We start from the raw sequence: 21015 nt of genomic DNA on the forward strand, positions 1-21015 counted from the left end.
CGGTCGGTTGGAAAGCGCGAAATTTATTAGTACCATAGATCTCAAAGAAGCTTATTTACAGATCCCATTGCAAAAGAAATCTAGAAAATACACGGCTTTCGCGATACCGGGAAAGGGTCTCTATCAATATCGCAGACTTCCATTTGGCTTGTCGAATAGCCCAGCAACGCTCTCTCGATTGGTAGACAGAATTCTAGGGAATGGGGAGTTAGAACCAAGAATATTTATATATTTGGACGACATTATAGTCATGAGCAACAGCTTTGAAGAACATCTCCGCGATTTGGAGGAAGTCGCGAGACGGTTAAACACTGCAAATCTTACAGTGAATTTAGAAAAATCCCAGTTTTGCAGGAAAGAGCTTCCATTTTTGGGCCACGTAATTTCTTCGGAAGCTGTTAGACCAAATCCGGATCGAATATTAGCCATTGTAAATTTCGAAACTCCGAAGACTGTACGCCAAGTTCGTCGGTTTTTAGGAATGAGTAATTATTATCGGCGATTCATTGCTGATTTCAGTGGGGTTACAGCTCCATTATCGAGTTTACTAAAAGGGAAACCTAGGAAAATAATTTGGACACCTGGAGCAGACGAAGCCTTTAACCGGATCAAAAAGTTGCTAATATCATCACCCATTCTCTCAAATCCCGACCTTAGCAAGGAATTTACGGTACAAACGGACGCAAGTGATTTCGCGGTAGCGGGGATATTGACCCAACTACAGAACGGTACAGAGAGGGTTATCGGGTATTACTCGCAGAAACTATCGGCAGCGCAGCAACGTTATCACGCTACCGAAAAAGAAGCACTAGCGGCGATTCTGGCGATTGAGCATTATCAAGGGTATCTAGAGGGTAGTCACTTCACATTGATAACAGACTCGGCCGCGTTATCATATATAATGACGACCAAGTGGAAAACTTCGTCTAGGCTAAGTCGCTGGGGCCTTGCTTTACAGAAACATGAACTTACCATTGTCCATCGCAAAGGCAAGGAAAACATTGTACCGGATGCATTATCCAGGAGTATCTCAATCGTCAGTACAACCACTGACTCCTCATGGTATATAAATCTTAGGGACAAGATTAGGAAACTGCCAGACAGGTATCCCGACTTCAAACTAGAGAATGAACAGATTTGGAAATTTGTGTCAACCCCATTAATCCCGGGTGACAATCGTTTCGAATGCTAGCTAATCCCACCCCCACAAAAAAAGAAAGAAATTTTACGAAAGGAACACGATGAGGGGTTACATATGGGGTTCGAAAAAACATTAGCTAAAATCAAGCTTCGTTATTATTGGCCCAGGATGGCACTGGAAGTTAAAGCATATATCAGAGGTTGCAGGACATGCAAAGAGTGTAAAGGGTCTTCCGTGCCAACTGTTCCTAAAATGGGAGAATCTAGAATTGCAAACTGACCTTGGCAGATTATCTCGTTGGATTTTATTGGTCCAATTACGATGAGCAAGTCAAAAAAATCAGTATATACTTGTCATACTAGACATTTTTAGTAAATGGATCCAGTGTTACCCACTAAAACGTATAGATGTACACGAAGTTTGTCGAATATTGAAGCAAGAATGGTTCTGGAAAAATTCTTCTGCCCAGATAATGATAACCGATAATGGCGCAACATTCACATCCCGTGTATTTAAAGCATTACTAGATGATTTTCAGATAAAACATTTCTTGATCACTAGGTACCATAGCCAGGCCAATCCCGTAGAAAGGGTCCATCGCACAATAAATGCCTGTATACGCACTTATGTGCGAGAAGACCAACGAGTCTGGGATACAAGGTTGCCAGAAATACAGTTCATTCTAAATAATACGGTGTACTCGGGAACAGGGTTTACTCCATATTTTATCCTGCATGGCCATGAGATAAGCTTGTCGGGGGAGGACTTCAAAATGGAAGCACAGAGAGCGGAGGAGAGTCTGAAATCATATATAGAAAGAACAGAACATGTGAGGAAAGTAACGGTCCAAAATGTGAAAAAGAATTTAGAGAAAGCTTATGGGAAGGCAAAACATAATTATAACCTTCGTATTAGGCAATCTCCGGCCAATTTTCATCCTGGACAATTGGTATATCGGAAAAACTTTAAAGTATCCAATGCAGGAGAACGCTATACCGCCAAATATGGCCCTTTGTACGTACCGTGCAAGATCATAGCAAAAAGGGGCAACTCGTCATATGAATTGCAAGACGAAAATGAGAAGAATGTGGGTTGGTGGCCAGCGTGCCACTTGAAACCTTAGAGAAGCAGTTGATATCCAGAGAAAGTTATTTAAATGCACTAGAACAAATATCAAGACAGAATTTAAAACTAGTAATGATGGGAGACGATCAATTGAAGTACAGTTCCTATCAAGTGGTAGAGGTTCTACATTGGTTGTAATAATGGAAATCCAAGAAAGAATTTCATAAGTATAACAAACGGGTTGATAGGAAACGGCTGCGTTCCTTTTGATTTTCGAGCAGAATTAATCAGTGAAATCAGCCTGGCGTGAATGAGTCGTACATGATGCATGAGAGTGTGTAAAAGCCAAGGGCCCTGGCAAAAGCGCGTGAGTGTGTGCGAGATATTCAAAGTCATCGATGCAGACGGAGAAGATGATCACCATGAATAAACGGATGTTAAATTTTGGTTCTGTACAATTAGTTCAATTAACTGCGTTGGGTAGCCATAAAGCTCACAGGTAGGAAACCCGTTCTTTCCAAAAATTATAATAGCTAAATGAATCACTCAATTACTAACCTTTTTAGCTTGTCTAATTGCTCTAAAACAGAATTAGACAAACTAAAAATAAAGAAATATTAACGTTTTGTGGAAATGTATCAAAAGGGATTCAAAAGTGAATTGGAATATTCGATAAATGTTAAGTGTGCAGTAGATGAGATTAATAGATTCTAGGTAAAGTAGATAGATTGGAAATAATAATTGTAACATTAAAAAATATGTATTAATATAGAAACTAAACTGGTTCATGCTATATGCTAACGGTTAAATGTTATTAAACAAAATCAAAGGGTTTGTAATTCACATAGATATTTAATACATAATAGGAAATTATTAACTTTGAATAACTATATGTTTGTAATAAATTATAATCAAAGGGGAGGTATATAACGCGTACTTAGAGAATATGTAATTGTGTTACTATGTTTTAATTGCCGCAAGGTTCTACTGTATCGATTTTGTTGGCTATTTTCGGCAAATTTGAGACTAAGAGAAACGAAAGCAATGAAATTGAAAGACGGATAGGTATTCTAGAGCGAATCAGTTATAAACTTAGAACGGAAAACTAGAACTAGGCAGGCTCATATGGGCATGATCGAAAGGAAATGTGAAGAATTCTTTGCCTTCTGCAGAGTAGGAGTTGGGCGTTGCACCCAAGTCTACCGCATGGTCTATGGTAGAACATAACTCATCATCATGTTTTACCGCCGACGCCGGCAAAAAATTCTTCACAAATCCTCGCCTAGAACGACCATGCGATCATTCTTCTCCCTTTCTGCTAGCATCAAGCCGTGACGTATGCATTCAATCGACACCAAGCTATCGGTGTCGCACCGATCCTATTGTGATTGAACTACTTATTGATTTTTTTCGTTCCGCACACACGGATGGCTGATAGCAATTAATGACACAGCTCAGCTAACAGAAATCGAATTTTTATCTACTTTTTTACCAACTAGTTTATATGTTACTATGTTTTAATTGCCGCAAGGTTCTATTGTATCGATTTTGTTGGCTATTTTCGGCAAATTTGAGACTAAGAGAAACGAAAGCAATGAAATTGAAAGACGGATAGGATAGGTTCTAGGCGAGGATTTGTGAAGAATTTTTTGCCGGCGGTAGACTTGGGTGCAACGCCCAACTCCTACTCTGCAGAAGGCAAAGAATTCTTCACATTTCCTTTCGATCATGCCCATATGAGCCTGCCTAGTTCTAGTTTTCTGTTTTAAGTTTATAACTGATTCGTTCTAGAATACCTATCCGTCTTTCAATTTCATTGCTTTCGTTTCTCTTAGTCTCAAATTTGCCGAAAATAGCCAACAAAATCGATACAATATGTAATTGTATTTTCAGCGTAGCATCAAGACAAATTGAATAATCATTAACTAATAATTATTCAATTTTAATGGGAGTGGGGGAGAGTTGATACTGGTACGCAATATTCAGAAAGATCGCAGGTCCGCTTAGGCGTTTGACGCGATCAGGGTACTAACATTGATTAACATGAACGGTGGTTCATCGGTTTAATACAATAAGGGAAAAACCGAAAAGAGGCAAAGACCCAAAAAGATGTGGGAAAGTGAGCGTCCGAAAGGAAACCGTCACTAATCGTCAGGTTTGTGACAACCGCAAAAACCGACACACCACCGTACATGTTTTAGAAATAAGGGAGCTGAATCTCATCGCAACGCAGGAGAGAGAGGAGACATCGAGAGATCCACATCTACCTGAATCCTGAATAAAACCCGATCGCTGCATAGTGTGAGGTTCAAGTGATCCCCGAAAAGAGAACGATCGGGAGTTCTTGTTCGAACGCCATCGAAGCGAGAGGCATCACAGTGAGCTGTGGGTACAGATCACTAGAAGTCACTGGAAGTTGTTAGTGTGATTCCAGTACCGGATAACCGGGTTCGACCCACACGTTATAACGCGGGACGCGACGTTTGTTTAGCCGTAGTCAGCAACACCCTGATTATTAAGAAAAGGTGTTCCGAAGTGGAGAGCTAAGGGACGAGGGACATGTGGCTGGAGTGCTTGTGTGAACCGAAGACGCCAATTCCGGTTTATGTGAAGCGGTGAGGAAGCACGTGGTCCGAGTTTGGAGTAAGCCGAGGACGTCAATGCCGGTTTGTGTTAAGTGGCGAAGAAAGACGTAGCCTGAGTTCAGGAGGGGGGAAACCGAAGACGTCAATTCCGGTTTAGGTGAAGTGGCGAGAAGGTACGTGGTCCGAGCTCTAGTGGAAACCGAGAACGTCAATTCCGGTTTAATTGAAGTGCATGGAGCGTGTTTTGTGGCCTCGTGGCGTGCTAGACCGAAGACGTCAATTCCGGTCGAAGTGCTATGGGCGGTCAACTGATGACCGGGGATTCAGGTATGGAACGAAGAGGCGCATAGTGTGGAGTGCGGAAGAAAGCAGAAAAAGGATCAGCAGTTGCAGGTGGCCCCAACGGAAGTGCACGTGCTAGCTAGACAATGAAGTGAGCGAAGAATAAATGTATAAAAACTAATTAGTTGTTATTTTGTGTAAGAAAGAAAGTTAGGGCTATTGTGGTTTCAGGTACGAACTAGGAGACGACGAGAGAGCTTCCGGTAAGTCCGCCAATTAATGTGAACTATATGCATTAATGTAAGTACGAAAGACTTATCGGTAACACGACTAAATTTGAGACCTTCTCTGGGGACGACTCGAACGGCTGTTGTTTGCTCACGGAAACTATCTCGAGGAAATCTTGCGCTATAAAACCTACTCACCAAAACGAAATTTTTCACCACCGGAAACTTTTCAATTTCAAACCTGAGCGGAAACGCAGGGACTGATTTCGATTATCTAACGGAACGTAAACGTGTGATTGAATTTAGGGACAGCTTTATTCAAAAAGGTAATGGAACTAAACATCACTAACGTAACGGAATTCAAATTTAATAACTATATTTCGAGTTCATTCGATTTAGACAGTTCACTCGGGTGGAAGGGAAACGATCATGGCAATGAAAAAGGTTTCCACCTACCTGTGCACAGGGTTTTCTCTGCTGGCGACAGCCGAGGCTGGCTTTATTAATGGTCGATGATAACGTTGACGACAATGGCGGTTACTTCGCTGGCGTCGAAGCGATGGCGAAGGATGACGGTTCGATGGCAAAATGGCGAAGAGGGGCTCGTGTGCGTATGGCCGAAATTAGAGTTGCGGAGAGTGGCGTGGCTGGACGGAAGCTTCCGAATTCATTTCACGAGAGCTTTCGCTACGAAAATTCGTGCGATACCCGGGAAGGTCTTCTACAGTGGCCAACGTGTTCTGGGTGGCCTTCGCGTACTAAGTTTCCGCTACAGACCACCTCAAAATGGAATGAAACCCCTATTTCCGACTCGGCACCTCGGTACGCCTTTGGCTACGTACGGGACGAGGGCCGGCTCTCGGACTTCGACCCGCAAGAAGCAAGGAACTTGGGTCGGAAAACACGAACGGTGATTGGTAACCGCCGTGAAAACTTCGTAACGGACTAAAACGAACTTACCACCTCTCCGTTTGATTACCGTAACGGCGGGCCTTGATATAGCACACGAGCGGCGGAGATCCTGGACAACTCCGGTCCATTCTTTGGTGTTCATTCTGTTGTGCTTGGTGTTGGTAGAGTTCTCATTCAGTGAGATCCCAACATAATTTCGGACAGTTCAGCGCAGTGCTGCTTGTTTTACTGCAGTTCTGCTGGCTTGAGTCGTGCGAAAGGTTTGTCGAATATTGTGTCGGGCTGAAATTTTCGGCAGAATTCGATACTTTTTGTTCGTTGAGACGGGTGTCGAGTACGGTAAGGTACCATATACGGGACGGTAAGCGAAATAAATAAAAGCATATTTTGTTTTATTTTTTTATTTTTGCGCTTGAATTGTTTTATTTAGCACATTCGATATGGCTGAAGGTAGCAATGGTAAGGCCAACGTGATGATTGGCACGATTGAACCGTATGTGGTTGGTACTTCGTTCACCAATTATTCTGAACGGTTGGAATATTTGTTCCAAGTGAACGGGATTGGCGATCCGGTGAAACAAAAAGCGCTCTTTGTCACGTTGAGTGGACCGGCAGTTTACGAGGAGCTTAAACTGTTGTATCCTTCAAAGAATGACCTTAAAAATGTTGGTTACGGTGATATTTCGCAAAAGTTGCGTGAGCGTTTTGACAAGGTCGATTCAGACTTGATTCAGCGCTATAAATTTTATAACCGTGTGCAAGAACCAAACGAGAAGGCAGAGGATTTCGTGCTAACTGTAAAATTACAGGCCGAATTCTGCGCGTTTGGCGAATTTCGCGAAACAGCCATCCGAGATAAACTTGTGATGGGCGTTTTTGATAAATCTTTGCAGGAAAAGCTACTGAATGAGGGCACCCCTAGTTTGGCAACGGTTGAAAGATTTATTGTAAATTGTAAACTGAGAGCGATAGCGATTCAGGTGATTTTTTGTGTATGAAAGTGTCGTCCATGAATAAAATAAGCGAACCATGCTTTTTGAAGTTACTTCTTCAAGACAAGTTGGTTAAAATGAAGGAGACGCGCCGGTGGTTGAGTGGTAAGCGTGACCGCCACTCATTCCAGTTGGTCTGGGTTCAATTCCAGAAGTAGTTGAGATTTTTCTGAGGTGAAAAAATCTGTGGTCACGTCTTCCTTCGGAAGGGAAGTGTAACTACGACTGTTATTGGCTAGCACAAGCATGCGGCTTACCTTTGACTATAACTTCGGGGTGCTCCTATCTGCTTTGTTTCTTCTACGTCGGCCGCCGTTTCGCGCCGACCCGAGTTCGCGCCACTTTCCTCGATCGCGTCACTCACTCTCGCCCTATGCAACGCACTGCTCTGATTCCTTAGGCGGTTTTGGGGGAGGCCGAGCGGTTAATTTTAAGGGTTCTCGGGACGGAATGTTCCGAATTATACGGGTGGAAAATAGGTGTAGGGGTGTAGGGACACTACCGGCGGATGATTCGATGGCCGGCCTCGTGCGCGAGGTAATTTATTCCCTTTATAGCGTTTACTTTTACGGGCGGAATTATGCTCCCGTCTGGGCGCCACTCGCGGCACTTTTTTCTTCCCTATTCGGACCGGTATTTGCACTCCGGTCTTACGGAACAGTTCTTCGTTCTTGGTTTATTAATGTCGTCTCACTAAACCTTTTAGTATTAGCCCTTCGGCTACACACACGACCTTTTATCTCGCGATCTGCACTTTGGTATTGGCCCTTCGGCCACACGCGCGGTTTTTTTAGCGGTATCACTCTATTGGGAAAACGTCTGCACCGTCCAGTAGCCAAAATCGAAGAGAGCGAGATCTCCTCTTCGGCCTATTATGAGCCCTTTCTAGCCCTGGTCGCTACCAATTGGGGCGGATGGAGCCAAACGCCAAGAGTGAGGCACACTGTGTGAGGGGATTTCTGGCAAAACGCGTTTTTGCCTTTGGTAGCGACACTCGAGATTTGAAACGGCAGTTTGTTTTCCTAATTTATTTTCTCTCTCCCTATCTCCTAGACAAATTTAGGATTTAACAATGTTTTTAACTTTATGGGACATGGGCAAATGTAACATTTCCCCCGAGGTACAATAAAAAAAATATTGGAATAACTATATTTTTTTAACACAAATGAACTAAATGAACAATATTTATAATTACTAAACAAATTTTAACATTTTTTCCTCCAATTAAACAAATAAACAACTTTTAAACTACAAAATATTAATTAAAGTTAATAATAACTCTTATAATAAACGAAACGCATATTATGCAAACAAAGATAGACAAACTATACTTTTTAAGTTTTCCAATTAATAACAAGCATTGATTAGTTAGCAGAAGTTTCAAATCTGGTACGTGCATTGGGGTGACCCACCTACCCCCCCCCCCCCCCCGTGATCTGGCATGCCATCACGGTGAATCGGTTGATTTATATATCGGTTTGATTTGAATCTTCGGAATACTTCAGTAAGAGAACTACAATTGCGCATTCTTTACTAAAGTGGCTCTGGTGCATTACTTATCTTCGCCCATCTAACCGTCTCCGGTATGTCAACATGCTTCTTCATTACCGTAGGAAGAAAAAGCTAATCATTGGTGGATCCTTCATTTACTCGTCCCGGCCTCCAGTCCGATCACTCGAAACATTGAAGAGAGAACTGTTCCACACTCGCAATCCGTTTGATCACTCGAGAATTTCCTAATTTGAACCGTCTTTCCATTCGAAAGACGCACATTAGTCCTTTTCTAACGATTAATATCTTGAAAATAAATGATGTTTCGTATAAAACTTATATAATTCGGCCGGCCGTTAAAAGATTATCGATTCGGCTAAGACAACATTTTCATTGCCGCATTATCTATCGACTCCTAAAAGTAATTCAACGGTGAAAACATATTACCCTAACCGGAAAGATTCGTAATTTTCCTACGCTACGTCTTTTTCCACCCATCTCCCGTTGACAGGGTTAATAAACATCAGCTTAGAGAAAATGCCCACCCAGCGTGCAAATCACTCTCCGCTCTACGGAGAGGGAATGAAACTGATGAGCTAAACGGAAGAAGCGAGCTGGGATTCTCCGAATATTTCAATGAGTTATTGATCGGAGTAAAAGAGAACAGTGAAAAAAAGTGCCGAGTGCCAGCGTAACGATTGTTAGAATATTAGGGTTTCAAATGTTTCAAATGCTCGGCTGGCCAGATCCCAAGATTTTTCCCACCGGGAGACTCAAGTTCATATGAACTTGATCCGCGCTTTGCGATTACACGACATGGAAGGTACATCGGTGCCAGCTTCGCATTGTAGTAATCTCCTGCATTCGACTGTTTAAAGTTACGTCTATATATATGTTGACCCGGCTGAAAGTCCTCAGGGCGTGCACGTTTTCGCAAATTATAGTGTTTGACGCCAGTTTCGTAGGCTTTCAGCAGGTTCTTTTTGACTATATCGTAAATATCTCCGCTTATTTTTTTAAACTTTCAGCCCGATCCTCGGGGAAATATTCCTCCTTTCGCCTTAAACGAGTATGATCATCACCACATGTGACGATCTCGTGGTGTTTCGTAATAAAGTACGGTGTAAAGCCAGTTGCAGAATGCACGGTATTGTTGAAGACGTGCTCGATATTCGCAATATTAGTGTCCCAGCAGCGTTGAGCTTTCTGACAATACGTCCGGATGGCGGCATTTATGGACCTATTTAGGCGTTCGACCGGATTCCCTTGGCTATGGTATGGTATGTTGTCCAGTGCTTGACACCATACTGTACCAATAAGGTTTCGAACTCTTTAGAGAGGAAGGTGAATGCATTGTCTGTAAGGACAATTTGTGGAATTGAGTTTCTCAGGAACCAACTTTCGCGAAGTGTCTTACAAAGACTGTTCGCCTCGATGCGGCGCATTGGAGTTAGCTGACACCATTTGCTAAAGAGGTGCTGCACTACTAGTAGGTGCATAAATCCAGCGCGGCTTTTGGGTAAAGGACCGACGTAATCCATGGCTATTATTTGCCAAAGATGGTCAGCCATCTTCTGTTTACCCATCGTCGGTATTGTTGGAACCGATGCCGGTTTGCTTTCTTTGCATACCGTACACTTTTGAATAGGTTTTCTTGTTTCAGAGGCCATATGAGGCCAATGGTACCGTAACCGTAATCGTTTTACGGTTTTCTCGACTCCTAGGTGGAAGCAACTCTCGTGATCTTGTTCAATTATTTTTTTTCTGTTTTCCGGGGGCGGTACCATCTTCCACTCAAACCTCACATCATACGGTTCGTCATCAACGGCGACATACTTCCACAATTAATTATCCTCGTAGCGAAAATCGGAATACTGGTCAGGAACTTCCTGTATTTTTCGCACAAGGTCGCGGAAAGATGTTGTTGTTTTAATCGTACAGATGCTCCGTGACAGTGCATCTGGTACCACATTATCAACCCCACGGCGGTGGACGATAGTCATATCCAGGTGCTGTAAATCCAGGCTCCAGCGACTGAGGCGGGATGATGGTCTCCACTTATTACTTCTTATGTACTGAAGAGCAGACGCATCAGTCACCAGCGTAAAGTGGCTTCCTTCGATATAACCTCGGAATTGGTCAATCGAAAGTAAAGCCGCCAGCGCTTCCTTTTCAGTTGCTGAATAGTACTGCTGGGCTGAATTCATTTTCTGAGAAAAGAAGCTGATTACCTTTTCAGTTCCTTCCTGCGTTTGGGTTAAAACCCCAGCCACGGCTCGATCACTCGCATCAGTCTGCACGGTGAATTCTCTTTCAAAATCGGGGTTGGATAGAATAGGGGCAGTGATTACTCGCTCCTTTATGGTAGTAAAAACGACGTCGGCTTCTTTGGTCCATCGAACAATCTTGGGTTTACCGGCTAGCAAATCCGATATGGGTGAGGTGATGGCGCTACAATCGGGGATAAACCGCCGATAATAATTCACCATCCCGAGAAAACGGTGAATCTGGCGAACGGTTTTAGGTGCTTCGAAGTCAAGAATGCCCTGAACCTTTGACGGGTCTGGTCGAAGTCCGTCACAGGATAGCAAATACCCTAGGAAGGGAACTTCAGATCTACAAAATTGGGATTTCTGTATGTTGATAGACAAATTTGCCTCCCTCAAACGACGAACCACTTCTTCCAGAAGACGGAAATGCTCTTCGAAACTGTCGCTGGCCACGGTAATGTCGTCTAAATAGACGAAGACATTGGGTTCCAGTGCTCCAGCTCCCAAAATCTTGTCCATCAATCTGGACAATGAGGCCGGACTGTTGGTTAGACCAAAGGGAAGACGTGTGTATTGAAACATGCCTCGTCCCTGAATACAAAAGGCAGTTAAATGCTTCGACTCGGGACTCAGCGGAATTTGGAGGAAGGCATCCTTCAGATCAATGGTGCTCAAATACCGAGTTTTCACTAGTCTTCCCCATATTCTTCCCACATGGGCTAAAGGGTAGGCATCGCGCTTGGTACGAGCGTTAAGCTTTCGTGCATCCAAACATAGCCGTATGGACCCATTTGGTTTTTTAATTGGAACTGCATTCAGTGCCCAGTCCGAGTTGGATTCTTCGATTATCCCGAGTGAGATTAATCGATCCAGCTCTCCATTCCAGGCTTTATGAATGGCGGGAGAAAATAGAAATGGAGAAATGCGTATGGGAGGGGCATTGATGAATTCATCTTTCAGTTCTATAGTATGTTGAATCAGGGAGGTGACCTCAAGCTGATCTGGCATAGCTGGTTTGAAAAGGGTTTTAATTCTTTCTATTTCCTGAACCTGCTCGGAGCTTAGCTCGACAAGATCAGGCGGGGTGTTTTCATGACATTCTTCTGAAGTAATTTGGAAAATATATGACTCGTCCGTCGAAATATGAATGTCAAAGACATGGAAAAAAATCAATTCCTGCGATGCACTCGACAGGTACGTCGGCAACAACGGTAGTTTCTACTATTTTAGTGTTACCTCCGAACGCGAATGGAAGATAAACGCGTCCCACTACAACTAGTGGGTCCCCAGAAGCACTGGTAAGTTTAAGATCGGATGAAAAAACATGATGGTAGGCTTTTTCCAAATAGAGAAAATCTTTTCTGAAATCAGAGATTTCTCACTACCACTATCATTGATAGTCTTGATAGGACGATTGAAAATGGAAGGGTGGATGTATGGGCGGTTGTCACTGATGATAGATAAGACAGACTGGTTTGTAGGAAGTACCTGAATGCAATCTGGGTAGGGCGTATACCCGAGGGCAATCAAATTTTCATCAATGTTGGTAATATTCTCCGTAGCGGCCTGTGATTCGCTCACTTTGAAGGGCCGCTCTCCTTCAGGCGATGGTCGTTTTTTGAACAAAATGGACATCTGGGAGTGGCAAAACCAAGAAAACCACAGACTTGACAATGAACTTTGTAAGGCTGAGTACACTGTGCTGTCAAGTGTTGCTGACTACGACAATTGAAGCAAACAAATTTATCATTCAGTGGTACATGCGAACGTACTGGGGAATCAGGGCAACTATCTCCGTTTTTATCCTTGGAATTTTGAGACGATTCCCCTTCACCTCCATTAGCGTTTCCCTGCTTTGCCGACCCTGATTGCTTGTTGTCATACTGCTTTCGGGTTTGATCCTTATTGAACTGAGGCTTACCGATAGAATTTCCCGCGTTAGAATGGTTATTTTGGCGCCCCTCTTGGTTCCGAGTGTTAGGCCCACGGTTGTTCCACTGCCCTGTTCGTAGCATCGATCTCCTGACCCGCTACCTGTAGCGAGAATAAGTCTTGGAATTCTCTTCCGATTAACGCTCGTTTATATTCTGCCCGTAGATTTCGACGCACCGCTTGAATAATTTCTATTTCGGTCGCCGGTCTCGTCAAGCTTTTAAACCTTCGCTCCATATCTAGATAAAATTCCAAGAAACTGTCATTCTTCTGCTGTCGGCGTTGAAAGACTTCCAAAAGAACATAGTGGTCCAGATCGGGGTGCCGAAAAGTGGCATTCAAATTAAATATTAATTCCGAATATGTTGCAAATCTATGCTTATTGCTTGTGAACCATAACTTTGCTCTTCCGGTTAGAAGATTCCCGAAGGACCGCAATAGCTCTGGCTCAGGAATTTGTTCCGATTTCGTCCAATCGTTGACTTCCCATAGAAAATTGTTCAAACCGATGCCTCGATCCTCCCCTGCGTATTTCATTGGCCATTTAACGACGGGGATTGTTTTGGTGCGATTGTCAGTAGGATTGAAATCAAAATCCTGGAACGGGTTGAGATTCGGTGTGGGTATTGGTGTATGGGTTCGTCGCAAATCCATCCCTAGCAAATCCGCTGTTGGAGTATCAGGTCTGCTGGGGATTGATGCGGTATTTAATCTTGGTATTGGGTTACGCACAGGTTCTCGATAGCCTCGCGCTTCGTATGGGTTAGGTAATTGATACGGATAGGACTGAGACTGAAAAGGGTTTAAACGGGTAGAATATTGATTGGGGTATGCTGGGATATAACCCTCATTGGGATATACTGTAGCGGGGTGTTGGTGTTTGGAATAATGCAATGGTTCATAAGGATCTGACCACTAAGAAGACACTGGCGGAGGCCCCATCGAAAAGATTGAGGGCCTCGGTTGCAGTGACGAAGAGTACGACGTATTCACTGCATCACCACTACCGATTACATCCGTTAATTGATTCCACGATACAGACCCTATGTTGGTACTGTTTTGCATCGCCGGCGGTTCCGACTCAGTTGTGTTTATTGCTTCTGATGATCTCCAAGCAGACAAATCCACGGGCGATTGCGTAAAATCGCGAGCATTATCGAACCGCACCTGCCTATTTTGCACACGTGACGTCACCTGGTATCGTGGGGTCGGCCAAATTGGCGGTATATTATTCATATTAACACTAGTAAACGTGGGAGAGATGGTAACTACGGTCCAATGCGCAGCTGATACCGATGTTGACGCGATCGACAATGAACTTATACGGGAAATGGTTTCGATATTGCATATTAAATTGCGATTATAACTTTCTTTGTTGGGACAAATCACAGAACTATCCTGTGTGTAAAGTGCTGGAGAAGTTGGATTACTCACATCAACTGATGTCGTTTGAGACCAACCTATTAAATCACTAGCTTGAGCTTCTGCTTGTGCGCTAAGACTGGCAGCCCCTCCTTGTAAATCAATTTCTGATGCTGACGTATGAGAGGTAAGGATGGAAGATACCCCTCCGTCGAAATGTGTAATGTATGTAAAGACTACTTTCGTAAATATCCAGTTAGCGTCATTTGCAAACTCACCGTAATTTTTTTTAAATACTTCCATTCGATTATACAGATGCAGAAGGCCTGTCTTAGACATTTTTTTGTCGAGCAGCTTGTCTTCAAGATTGTCCCAGACTCTTTCTAACCTTTGACGGCAAATCATCAGTTCTGTTCTCGCGTCACGTTTATAAGAAAAAATCCGAGGATATCCTTCTGCCTCCTCGCGTAAAGCATTTTTCAATTTCCTACGGTTTAAACTCATACTACAATCCTTGTCTTCTACAAGGTTACGAATCTCCAACTCAAAACCCAATTCCTCTTTTGTTAGGTAAGTGATAGACATTTCAACCAAATACGCTTTATCCAAATTCATGATTGATAAGATTTACTAATTGGCCAGAGCACTCTGATGCCGATAACAACAAAAAACTATCGCTGCTAAATCGTTCGGCTTACTTACAGCAAAAATGCAAAAAAATATATATCTGATGTTCAAGGCACAGGCATACGCATTGTGCGCAAGTAAATGAAATCTATTTGATACTCGATCGGCTATTGTGTTCACTGTGCATTTTTAATCCAGAAACGTGCGGGTAAAAATATCGATCTACTATAGCTTGGCACGTGCTTCTATCCTACCTCGGGTGATCACAAGATTGAGTGGTGTAGAACAATCCAATCAAAAACATTATCGTGTGAAGGGACTCAGAGAAGAAATCACTTTAGAAGAGAGTTAATTTTTTATATCGTTACCGTCAAGTGATCAAACACCGGGAAAGCTTTCCCTTTCCTCCAACAAAAAATTAACTCTCGTTTTAAACGGAAGCAGATTATTTTGTTGGAACGACAAATATGTAACTACGATTGTTACTGGCTAGCACAAGCATGCGACTTACCTTTGATTATAACCTCGGGGTGCTCCTATCTGCTTTGTTTCTTCTACGTCGGCCGCCGTTTCGCGCCGACCCGAGTTCGCGCCACTTTCCTCGATCGCGTCACTCACTCTCGCACTATGCCGCGCACTGCTCTGATTCCTTAGGCGGTTTTGGGGGAGGCCGAGCGGTTAATTTTAAGGGTTCTCGGGACGGAATGTTCCGAATTATACGGGTGGAAAATAGGTGTAGGGAAGACACTACCGGCGGATGATTCGATGGCCGGCCTCGTGCGCGAGGTAATTTATTCCCTTTATAGCGTTTACTTTTACGGGCGGAATTATGCTCCCGTCTGGGCGCCACTCGCGGCACTTTTTTCTTCCCTATTCGGACCGGTATTTGCACTCCGGTCTTACGGAACAGTTCTTCGTTCTTGGTTTATTAATGTCGTCTCACTAAACCTTTTAGTACTAGCCCTTCGGCTACACACACGACCTTTTATCTCGCGATCTGCACTTTGATATTGGCCCTTCGGCCACACGCGCGGTTTTTTAGCGGTATCACTCTATTGGGAAAACGTCTGCACCGTCCAGTAGCCAAAATCGAAGAGAGCGAAATCTCCTCTTCGGCCTATTATGAGCCCTTTCTAGCCCTGGTCGCTACCAATTGGGGCGGATGGAGCCAAACGCCAAGAGTGAGGCACACTGTGTGAGGGGATTTCTGGCAAAATGCGTTTTTGCCTTTGGTAGCGACACTCGAGATTTGAAACGGCGGTTTGTTTTCCTAATTTATTTTCTCTCTCCCTATCTCCTAGACAAATTTAGGATTTAACAATGTTTTTAACTTTATGGGACATGGGCAAATGTAACAGAAGTAAAGCCGTTGGTCCCCGGTCCATGAAATTGGTGGATCGATATCTAGTCCAGGTAGTGGAATCAACTCTCTGGCGTCGGTAAAGAAGAAGTATATCCAACTTCTATACTCTACTAACAAAAATACTAACAAAAATATCCTCCTCCCGTGATACTTGTGGAGTGCGCAGTAGTATATACGGCCTCTAGCAAAAGCAAGTATCGGACTAACCATTCCTTCCCTTTCCTTCCGCGATCTACGTTCGGGCCTGGCTGGCACCGGTATTGATCAGAAGAAACACTTTAGGATTACCAGGAGTTGCACATTGAAAGATGTTTCGCTAATCCCAAGCACTGATCCTGTGCAACTTCAGCTAGTCCCGGTCGATAACGGAGTAGCAGCCAGGGGTGGTCGCACAAGCTCAAGCTCAAGACAAGCTGGTTAAAATGGAGGTTGACTGCGGTTCGGCTGTTTCTGTTATTGGTTCTATTTTATATGAGAAATTGTTTGACTTGCCATTACAGAAAACTAAGGTGGTGGTGAATGGTTCGAAGCTGAATATATTAGGAAAACTTGACGTTATGGTTCGCTTTAGGACCATTGAACTTGAATTGCCATTGTTTGTATTGGAGTTTATGATTTAATTATGACATTGTGTCATTAATGGGACGTAGATGGCTTGACGTATTCTATCCGGATTGGAAAGAATATTTTACAGGGGTTTCTCAGATTAACAATTTACATTTACCAAATCTAGCTGAGAATTTTTTGCTGGAAATAAAGCAAAAGTATTCTCAAGTATTTTAAAGGATTTTACCTCGCGAATCATTGGTTTTGAGGCGGATCTTGTGTTGAAGGCAATACTCTTATTTTTAACGAGCGTATGAAGTTCCATTCAGACTTAGAGAAAAAGTTATTGAGTATTTAGGAAAATTGGAGAAGGAAAATGTTATTACTCATATTAAAACAAGTGATTGGGCTTCTCCAGTCGTCGTTGTTCCTAAAAAGGATGGTGAGATTAGGTTGGTAGTAGATTGTAAGGTGTCCATCAATAAATTAATTATTCCCAACAGCTATCCTTTACATTTAGCGCAGGATATTTTCGCAGATTCAGCGGGTTGTAAAGTTTTCTGTGCCCTCGATTTGGAAGGAGCGTATACTCAACTTATGCTGTCAGAAACATCCAGGAAGTTTGTGATTATCAACACGATCAAGGGACTTTACACTTACAACAGGTTGCCTCAAGGAGCTTCATCGAGTGCGGCGACTGTCGCAAGAAAGTTTCTGCCGTTTTAGATAGGTTAGCTCAGGCAAACATTAAGGTGAATTGGAGTAAATGTAAGTTCTTCGTGTCATCTTTACCTTATCTAGGCCATATTATCTCGGAGAATGGGTTTCTTACTTGTCCTGATAAACTAGCTACAATTAGAGAGGCTGCAGTACCAAGGAATGTGACAGAGTTGAAGTCGTTTTTAGGGCTCGTAAATTATTATGGAAAGTTTGTTCCCCACTTGTCTTCGAAGATTAGTTGTTTGTATAGGCTTTTGAAGAAGGACGTGAAGTTCGTGTGGGATGAGAATTGTGACAAGGCTTTCGTTTGGTGTAAAAATGAGCTACTTAATGCTAATATTCTCGAGTTTTACGACCCTATGAATCCAATAGTAGTTGTTTCGGACGCTTCAGGTTATGGTCTAGGAGGAGTGATTGCACATGAGGTAAAGAGTGTAGAAAAACCTACCTTCTTTACTTCTTTCTCTTTGAATAAAGCTCAAATGAAGTATCCAATACTTCATTTAGAGGCTTTGGCATTGGTATGCACTATGAAGAAGTTTCACAAGTTTTTATATGGTCAGAGGTATGTTGTTTATACTGATCACAAGCCTTTGGTTGGAATTTTCGGGAAAGCAGGGAAAAGTGCTGTCTTTGTAACCAGATTACAAAGATATGTTTTGAAAATGGCTATTTATGATTTCGATATTATATATAGGCCATCTGAAAAGATGGGAAACGCTGATACCTGTTCGCGGTTTTCGTTGAATCAGGCAGTTCCAGCACATTTTGACAGAGAAACTGTCAAAAGTATTAATTTTAGCCAGGAATTTCCTGTAGATTTTTCTCAAGTTGCCAACGAGACTAGAGCCGACGAATTTTTACAAGTTGTTAAGTTTATGCAGAATGGTTGGCCAGAGAGAATAGACAAACTTTATGCACACATTTTTTCAAATCGTGTTGATTTGGAAATTGTCGGGGATTGTTTGTTATTTCAGGACAGGGCGTTGATTCCAAATTCCATGCATAGCGGGATTTTGAAATTATTACACGCCAATCATTCTGGAGTTGTGAAAATGAAACAATTAGCTCGTTGGGCAGTATTTTGGTTTGGAATTAACTCAGACATTTAAAAATATGTCGGTGATTGCGAATCTTGCAGGAGAATGGCTGTTGTTCCCAAACCAAAAGAAATTTCTGCGTGGATCCCTACCAAAAGACCATTTAGCAGAACTCATGCCGATTTCTTCCATTTTGTGCACAGAACATTTCTGTTGGTTATTGATAGCCATTCAAAGTGGATCGAGATTGAATGGATGAAACATGGAACTGATGCTAGGAAAGTTTTAAAGAAATTTGTTGGGGTATTTGCTAGATTTGGATTGCCAGATGTAGTGGTTACTGACGGCGGTCCTCCGTTTAATTCTTGCGATTTTATAACCTCTTTAGAAAGGCAAGGAATCAAGGTGTTAAAAAGCCCTCCTTGTAATCCTCCCAGTAATGGACAGGCAGAGCGATCTGTCAGGATTTTTAAGGATATTCTCAAACGTTTTATGCTAGAGCCTACAATCAAAAGATTAGACATTGATGATCAAATTAATTTGTTTCTGATAAACTACAGAAATACTTGTTTGTCGTTAAGTTCCATCAGAGAGCATATTTTTTACAAACCCAAAATGTTAATCGATTTGTTGAGCCCCAAGTCTCATTACAAACAGCAATTAGCTGAACCACCACCACCAAGTGATAAACCGATACCAAAGACTTTTGAGCAGATTCAACCTGTAGATAAGTTGACGATGGGCGATGTGATTTATTACAAAAATCACAAATTCCAGGATTTCGCAAGATGGCTGAAGGCTCAATTTATAAAAAAAATTATCGAACAATTTATTCTAGATTGTGATTGGAAACGTTCGGCTCACAGCTCATCGAAACCAGCTAAAGCTAGCACGGTCGTTACCGAAAAACATTGTGATGGTAAAAGCGCCAGTCGAAAGCGAGATTTTTGCAGTATGACGAGGGATGATGAGGAGAATGTTTTCCGAGGATTTCCAGAGAGGATTATCAAACGCAGGAAACTTTTCGAGTCATCGAGTGGCAAACGAAGAACAGCTAAAATACAAACTCCTACTCTAAGGAGATCGAACAGATTAAGAAGAGCCAACATCGAAAAGAATTTTATATATTCTAAGTGAAATATTTTATGATATAATTTTGAATTTTATTACTATTAGTTAAGGTTTTAATATGTAAATTTATTTAAACTGAATTATATCGTGCTGAATTTATAAACATAAAAGGGGAAAAGATTGTTATGTAATGTCGAATGACCCAGTTATAAGCGAGTACCACAGTGTACGCGAGTATGCGTGAGGATACGATTAAGAAAATAAATATATACAGACGGTTGCTCAGTTTAGTGTACACCATCAAAACATACGCGTGTTATTAATTAAAGAGAACTGTCCCTCAGTTTACATAGTTTAAATATTCGAGACATCAACCCTATCACAAAATTTAGCAACTGATGTATTCTAATAATCTATTGAGAAGTTCGCTATAAAATTTTTTTTTCTTTTGCTCTATTTCACTTCAATTTTAAATATATGGTATTATTTATAAATTTATTGGCGTCATACTCAAAACGTTACATGCGGAATCAAATTCTTTCTAATTTTTCATTAAAACAAACACGCTTCCTAGAAAAAATGTTAAGCAAGTTTGCATGAAAAAATCGCAAAACAATGGCTATTTTCAAATTGTTCTCCCAAAAACGCATAGTATTTTGAACATAAGAATTTAACTTAACATACCGTTGGAAAGGTAATTTATTTTTCTTTTCACAACACTCAAAAGACTTGAAATCGGTTGAGCAATAATCGCGTAGAAAGTCTTTTAGAGTCGAAAGTCTTGAAAAATAGTGTTTTTATCAAGATTTTGAGGGTTTATTAAATTGATCAAACGTGGTATTGTGTTGTATTTGACAAGACCTAAAACCTTTGACAGATCACTTGAAGAATACATTCATTTTGTTATTTTGTTGCAACATGTTATTAGCATTATTTCATTTTCTCAAGCTGATTTCACAAATTCGTCATTGTACTACATAAGATGTAAAATAAGCATTTAATTAAAATATGACTACATACCTTTACAAACATTCATACTTTTCCCTATTTTTCCGCACCTTATCATATATTAGCGTTTAATGCAACAAGTTCCAATAAAAAGTAAGCTTATATTAACAATCGCCTTAAATAACACAAAATGTTTAAAATCAAGAAAAAATTGGTATGTGCTTTAGAGACAATATCGTCCACAACTTCCACGAAACAAAATGCAATGCAACATAAATACATCGGAAAATGTATTTCACATTACTTGAGGTACACAACGAGAGTCAGCGCCATATGGCTAATAGAAACTGCGAAAAGTGGACTCCACCAACTTACCCAAACCGCCAACTTGTCCCGGGCTGTCTTACTTGCACCAATTTAACCGATAACAACTATACGGAT

At 41.9% G+C, this 21015-nt stretch overlaps 1 protein-coding gene across 12 annotated transcripts in view; it reads left to right on the forward strand.

The window, feature by feature from the left end:
• LOC131692853 (apolipoprotein D-like) overlaps positions 1 to 21015 on the forward strand; it is a 291898-nt gene that overhangs the window by 104903 nt on the left and 165980 nt on the right. The gene's annotated exons all lie outside the window — the stretch shown is intronic.

This window comes from Topomyia yanbarensis, chromosome 3 (assembly GCF_030247195.1).
Source record: "Topomyia yanbarensis strain Yona2022 chromosome 3, ASM3024719v1, whole genome shotgun sequence".
Taxonomy (NCBI): Eukaryota; Metazoa; Arthropoda; class Insecta; order Diptera; family Culicidae; genus Topomyia; species Topomyia yanbarensis.